The sequence below is a fragment of the Notamacropus eugenii genome, chromosome 6 (assembly GCF_028372415.1).
Source record: "Notamacropus eugenii isolate mMacEug1 chromosome 6, mMacEug1.pri_v2, whole genome shotgun sequence".
NCBI classification, from domain to species: Eukaryota; Metazoa; Chordata; class Mammalia; order Diprotodontia; family Macropodidae; genus Notamacropus; species Notamacropus eugenii.
This window is the reverse complement of record NC_092877.1, coordinates 31,703,771-31,711,656: the sequence shown is the minus strand read 5'-3', so window position 1 is coordinate 31,711,656 and position 7,886 is coordinate 31,703,771. Positions and strand designations below refer to the sequence as shown.

The 7,886-nt window shown below is 35.7% G+C and overlaps 1 pseudogene; it reads right to left on the bottom strand.

Moving 5' to 3' along the window:
* Nucleotides 1–690: 690 nt before the first annotated feature.
* On the bottom strand, nt 691–1,028 carry LOC140512025 (ubiquitin-conjugating enzyme E2 variant 2 pseudogene; annotated as a pseudogene).
* Nucleotides 1,029–7,886: the final 6,858 nt, after the last annotated feature.

Genomic DNA, 7,886 nt, shown 5'->3' with positions numbered 1-7,886 from the left:
ACTTTAATCTCAGAATTACATATCCATATAACTCTTGTTTTTTCACTTAAGATTTAAATCCATGGTTTATCATGACAAAAATTGTAAACAAGTAAATATTTACTAATTTTTACCATGTCTGTTACATGTAATACACAGGAGCTGCTTTAAACAGAAATCTATCTTCCTCTCTCTATCCCTCCCCCATTTTTATAAATACAGATATCAAAACAATCCTGAACATACTCTGTTACTACTAGTAGTCAGTACCCACACCTTTTCAAAAATTAAACAAAATTAGCAATAGTATTTATTGTACCTGCTGCTTTAAACAATTTAAATTGTAGCTTTTTCATTAAGCAAGATGGATCAAGAATGTCATTTATAATTTTCCTTCTCAAGAAATTAGATTTCTGAAACATACATTACTCCACATCAATCTGACACTTCTTGTCATGCTTTCAATTTATAAAACCTGAATTGCATTTGGAATACTCCAGGTTTATGCTTAAATGATAGTGCCTTGATAAGAGGGAAAAAACTGTGCTGCAGTTTTCTTCCCATTGTTTCTGAAAACATAATGTGTGTACATATATTAAATATATTCTTACAAATGTCCAGGTCATGTATACCACCTGGAGTTCTTTCAATGTGTGAGTTTTGCAATGTGAGATTTAATCAAGACATTAAGGTGAATAGAAGATTGTTGGTTTAGATAAGTCTGAGTTGTTTAAATCGATTGCTGTATGTTTGTTCTTCTGGAGGTTGTGGAAGCTTCATGTTTTTTCTGGACATCATTAGATGCCTTAGCTCTTGATGTACAACTTTAATGCTATAACAATTTTGCCATTTTGCACCTGTATGCACCATGCATCCACCATTCCATTGGAATGATCAATCCCGTTCATATTAAGTTTTGTTACAAATCTAATTTTTGGAGGTCCTTCAGGGTATTTAGATCCACACTCTACTCTCAGACCATATAGTCTGTTTTCATAGTTTGTCCTTAATGGCCCAATAATCATCTCTGTCCACCTTGTAAGTATCATATCTTCATCATCAAGTCACCAGCTAACTGTACCATCATCTACTCCTTTTTGGTCTTCTTCAAGCTCTTCTAACAAGCAAAAATTACATGGAAATTTAATTACTGTGGAGACTTCTGCAATCCCATAAAATGGTCTTTCAGAACCTAAATGGTCTCTAAGAAGATCTGTGCTGGAACCAACTCAAACTAGGGTGAGCAAGCATACTCTGGAAGTCAACAAGTACAAAAAATGAGGGCTTGATTCATTGTTATGTTGATTGTTCATACTTAAGAAAGCAATAAATACATTTTAATAATGCAGATCAAACTTTAAAGTGTGTCCTGCATACTTTTCTCCCCTGAGGGCCAGTTGTTAAACAGTTAGCAATACACCCCTATCTCTAAGGTTCCTTGAAATTCTAAGGTTCTATAATTCTGCCCTTTGACAATTTCTCTCCCCTATTCTCATTTCCTTTCACTTAGTTCTTTCACTCACTGAGCTGGGCTCTAATAGTTCTCTTTTGCCCACAATTAGCCTTCAGTCTAAATCACGTTTTTCCTGCCTGGAAGCTCTGCTATCATTTTCATTGGCAGCCCATCATTGAAATGGTCCCCACTGACACACAATGAAAATGTCTTAATTTTTTTAAGAGTTTTATAGAACGGTATGTTGGTAAATGTTTAACACCTGGATCTCTGAACAAAAAAGAAACCTAACTATATTATGACATTTTTCAGTTTAATCAGCATTATCAATATTTTGAGCATTACCTTCTTAAGGTTATACAATCAACAAAATAATGAACTGAGCCCTGGTTGGTAACATTTGACAATTTCCAGGGTTATAAATGACCACACTAAACAATTCACAATAAGCTTTCACAAGTTTGGTTAAGTTGGCTCCAGGACACCTCTGACCTTATGTCTATTTTTACTGCATTATTTATCTGGTATCAATATCTTCCTGGTGACTTATAGTCATAAGTCTTGAGACACTATTTTCTTTTTTCTTTCTTTTTTATTTCCTTTAAAAAGCTTTATTATCAACTTAATAACTGTCAACAAAAAATCAAACAAATATACATCTCAGAGGGCAAAATCATACATAAGACTTTTAGCCTTTAAAAAAAAAAAAACAGAACCAATTGAATTTACAAATACCCAACCAGTACGGTTCCTTGCCAAACCTCTCCAAAGCGCCATCACCTTTGGCCTTGTTTTCCTTCCTTCTGTCTTTCTTATCTTATGTAATTATCGTGAGAAAGAAGGCATGGCCTAATGGCTAGAGTACTGTACCTAAAATCAGAATTCAAATCCTCTTTCTGACACTTACTAGTTCCCCAATCTCTCTGAGCCTCAGAAAATTCCCAGACTCACCTGAGTGACATGTAAATTAGAATCTGCATCAGCAGAGGAATTTCCCACAAGGGCAAGGACACAAAAAGAGGCAAAAGTAGCCCCTGCTTTCAAGAAGTTTACATTCTATGTATGTGTAGAACCCATATATGATTGCATGCCATCTTGGGGAGGGAGGTGGGAAGGAGAGGGAGAAAATTTAAAACTTATGGAAGTAATTGTTGAAAACTGGAAACAAATTAATTAATAAAAAAGTTTACATTCTAATAATGAAAATGACATGTAAAGAACCAGGGACATATAAGATACAGTGTAAATGGAAGGTAGAAGGCAGAAGATCAGAGATCCCTGGAATTTATCTCAAAATACTGCTAGTACTAGAAGGAGAACAAAGACCACTATTACATACAATTAGTTGTAACAGTTATTGTCAATGAGTTCTGCTGATTTCACATCATATTATCGCATATAGGTTTCTCCATAATTGTATTTCAATATTTATTATTATTTATGACACCATGATATTCCATTACATCAAAAATTTTTTCGATTGTGTTGGTTATTCTGTTGGTTTAGGGAAGTCCTAGTGAGAAAACTTTCTCTACAAAACAGATTCACAACTAACTGTTCTGTAGTTTGTATTCTTAGATAATGGGATAGGGGCACAGTGAAGCCATACAGTATAGTATGTTTCAAAGGTAGGACTTAAATCCAGGTCTTTGTGATTCCCAAGTCCACTTTTCTAGCCATACCTTGCTAGAGTAATGCTGTGTCATGAGTATGTCATCATTTATTGAGACGCTATTTTCTGAAGAGATGAAGTTGAAGACCACACAAAGAGCAATGGAAAAAGCACAGGGCAGGTGTGAGAAGGCTACACCTTTATAAGAAGGTGTCAAAGAACAAAAGGAGGTGTAAAGGATGTCATCATATCAATGTATGACCCCAAAAAGCAACATGGTCATGGTTATATGGCAGAGTGAGAGATAATGACAAAGAGCTTGTATGCTCCATTGGTGAATTAATCTAGTATGTTGGGTGCCTCAGCCAATGAGAAACCCATGGAAGGACATGGATGGGGATGGTTTAGGATTGATGACAATCTAAATTATTGGAGAAAATAGATGATATATAATAACTATAATATATATTTTATGTGTATATAAATATTTAATAACAGATGAATTTTTGGAGTACTAGAGGTTAAATAAAATGCCAAATGCAATATCAGTTTTTAAATAAAATAAAATTCTTGCAAAATTGAAATTTTGTTATTAGGTAGAAATGGTTTGCACCCTTTTCCCTGGTGGAATGTAAACTTTGTGAGAGCAATGACTTTTTATTTTTCTTTTGGTATTTCTAGAATCCACTATAGTATCTAGAACAAAGTAGTCATTTAATAAATGTTACTTGAAATGAATTGAAATTCAGCTCAGATTAAGTGTGTTGAAGTTGTTTCATTTTCTGGTCCTTCTGATCCCCTTTCCCCTTATAGATAGTATAGTAAGGAAGCTTATAAGTAGTTTGTACAAAGAAACAAAAGCAAGAAGACTGTAAAGAGAAATCTATGAGTCATGGATAGACTACACCCAAAGATCAAAGCAACATAACAGTTACTTGCAAATTATTATATTGTTGTTCAGTCATTTCAGACATGTTCAATTTTTCATCACCCTATTTAGGGTTTTCTTGGCAAAGATTCTGGAGTGATTTGCCATTTCCTTTTCCAGCTAATTTGACAGAAGAGAGAACTGAGGCAAACAGGGTTAAATGACTTGCCCAGGGTTACATAGCTAGTAAGTGTCTGTGGCCAGATTTGAACTCAGGAAGAGGAGTCTTCTTGATTCTGAGCTGATGATTTATCCACTGTGCCACCTCACTGCCTTAGTATGTCCTTGAAGATGGTATCAGATATTAACTAAAAATCACATCTTGAGATAATGTGCTAGCTAAATCAGGGGAAGCCAGCTAAGCCTTACTGTAAGGACACTCTGGTCCTGCTAGCTGTCATGTTCTGTAAGACTCAGATAAGCTCTAGATATCTGCAATGACTCCAACAGAATCCCAAATGCTGCCAATAACTTTAAGATGTGGCTGTCAATGAACGAACCCCAAGGTAACCTACGTAAGAGTTAGTCCATCTCCCACCAAAACCTACAAAAACGAGACACCAAACTCCTGCTCCCCAAGCTCCCAACTCTAATCCATGGTTATGTGACTCTCTGTGCCTCTCCCCCTAATCATTCTCTTTCCTGTGCTGCCTATCTACTGCCTCATGCCTGGCCCCATGTTGTCTGCCACTGTACCCCACAACCCCTTGTATGCTTTTTCCTCTGGTACTTTATATGCCATTTGCACCTATTCTTTCTGTGATAAAGTGTGATTGAAACATGACTCCCCACTGCATTCATGGTCTTTCTTGAAGAGTACTCAAAAAACTGGGGTGTGCCTATTCCCATTTGACAATTCCATGTATTACTTAGCCCCTCATCATCTGCAATCAGCTACCAAATCTTGTCCATTATTTCCCTCTAAGATCTCTCTTATAGAGTATTCCCCCTTCCTTTTATTTATGTAGCCACAATCTTAGTTCAGTCTCATCACATCTCACATGGACAATTACAATAGCCCTATTAGAATGTAATATCTTTAAGAGCAGGTTCTGTTTTTTGCTTTTTCTTTCACTCGCAGTACTATTTCTCAATACTTAGCAGTGCCTAGCTCATGCTAAGTATTGAATAGATGCTTGCTGATTGATTGATCACCCAAAGATAGTAATGAGGAATTTGAGACTCTAACATGTCCATTCATGTTTTTAGCCATTCTTTCACACACAGATGCCTTTATTGTGAATGCGTCCAACAACATGGTAGGGGTTATCCTCTCTCAGTAGAGTTTAAATTGATTCTTCCTGTTTCTCATGCCTACATCTCTTGAAAGTTAAACAAATGAACCAAACTAGGAGATCCTAGCCATACTGGAAGCATGGTGGCATTGGCAGAATGGAGCAAGGAGTCCAGTGATGATCAGGATTGCTTTTTAAAATTTTTAAAATTATTATTAATTTATTTGTTTTCAGTTTTCTACAATCACTTCCATAAGTCTTAGATTTTTCTACCCCTCTTTCTCTCCTCCCTCCCCAAGACAGCATGTAATCTTATATGGGTTCTACACATACATTCTTAATAAACACATTTTCACATTAGTCATATTACATAGAAGAATTAAAATGAATGGGAGAAACCACGAGAAAAATCAAACCAAACCAAAACATAACATAACACAAGAGAAAGTATTCTACATTCCAATTCCATAGTTCTTTCTCTGGATGTAGATGGCATTTTGCCTCAAGAGTTCTTTGGGAATATTTTAGGTCCTTGCATTGCTGTGGTGGGCTTAGTCTACCAGAAAAATTGTTCACACTCTGTGGTTGTTACTGTATCCAGTGTTCCCCTGGTTCTGCTCCTTTCACTCAGCATCAGCTCATATAAGTCCTTCCAGGCCTCTCTGAAGTCTTCCTGTTCATCATTTCTTATAGCACAACAGTATTCCATTACATTCATATACCATAACTTCTTCCAACATTCCCCATTGATGGGTATCCCCTGGATTTCCAGTTCTTGGCCACCACAAAGAGAGCTGCTACAAATATTTTTGTATATGTGTGGCCCTTTCCCATTTTTATGATTTTTTTTTTTTGGATACAGTCTTAGAAGTAATATCACTGGGTCAAAGGGAATGCATATTTTTGTAGCCCTTTGGACATAGTTACAAATTGCTCTCCAGAATAGTTGAATCAACTCCCAGTTCTCCCCACAATGAATTAGTGTTCCAACTCTCCCACATCTTCTCCAACATTTGTCATCTTCCTGTTTTATCATATTAGCCAATCTAATAGGTGTGATGTGGTAACTCAGAGTTATTTTGATTTGCATCTCTCTAACCAATAGTGATTTAGAGCATTTTTTTATATGACTATAGATAGCTTTAATTTCTTCCTCTGAAAACTCCCTGTTCATATCCTTTGACCATTTATCAATCGGAGAATGAATCTTATAAATTTGACTAAGTTCTCTCTATATTTTAGAAATGAGACCCTTATCACAGACAGTAGTTGCAAAAATTCTTTCCCAGTTTTCTGCCTCCCTCCAGATCTTGGTTGCATTAGGTTTGTTGGTGCAAAAACTTTTCAATTTAATGTAATCAAAATTATCCATTTTGCACTTCATAATCTTATCTATTTCATTTGGTCATAAATTTCTCTATTCTCCTTAAATCTGACAAATACACTATTCTTTTCTCCCTTAATAATAGTATCAATCTTTATACCCAGATCATGTATCCATTTGGACTTTAATGCTGTGTATGGTGTCAGACATTGGTCTATGCCCACTTTCTGCCACATTGTTATCCAGTTTTCCCAGCAGTTTTTATCAAACAGTGAGTACTTAACCCAGAAGCTGGGGTCCTTGGGTTTATCAAACAGTAGATTGCTATATTCATTGACTACTGTGTCTTGAGTACCTAACATATTCCACTGGTCTACTCCTCTGTTTCTTAGCCAGTGCCAAATGGTTCTGATGATTGTTGTTTTATAACACAATTTGAAATCTGGTAGGGCTAGGCCACCTCCCTAGCATTTCTTTTCATTAATTCCTTTGATATTCTGGACCTTTTGTTCTTCCAGATGAATTTTGATATTATTTTTCTAGCTCTAGAAAATAATTTTCTGGTAGTTTGATTGATGTGGCACTGAATAAGTAAATTAGTTTATGTAGAATTGTCATTTTAATTATATTAGCTCTGCCTATCCATGAGCAAGTGATGCTTTTCCACTTACTTAGAGATGATCAAGATTGTTAACTGCAACCTGGAGTACTTCCAGATGACCTGTAGTCTAAACCAGGAATACATTCAATGATCCTTGCAACAATAGATGCCTTGGTGAAGATGGGGGCACTTAGTTTCTTCTTGGAGTCATTAAAGTGGTCAAAATAGCCTAAAAAGATATTTCTTGCCTGTTCTTCTCCTAAAATACCACTCATCTCATTATGGTGTGGACGTGACCCTTGAAGTCCATACCAGCTGAGCCTTTTCAAACTAGAAAGGCTTTAAATGTCAACAACTAGAGGCCCCAGTTCATCTCTAATTTCTAGAACATATGCTTACTTTATTGGTTCTTCTGGTAAAAATAATATCTTTGTATCTTGGAAGTGCAAAAAGAAAAATGAAATATTCTCTCACCTTATGGATTATCATCTCCCTTGAGATGATTAGCTCCTACCTTGTTGACCAGAGTCCTGACTTCTTGGTTGGCCATAATGTAAGAAGACAATAATGTAGATCACAGATTGGAAAAGTGTAGGCCAGTGGGTCAAAATTGGGCTAAGAATGATTTTTATATTTTTAAATAAAATTTTATTGAATTTTAAAATATAAAACCAATTATAACTTGTAAGCCATACAAAAATACACTGCAGATTTACCAACTTCTGACTTATACTATGATTTTAGAATCTGATCA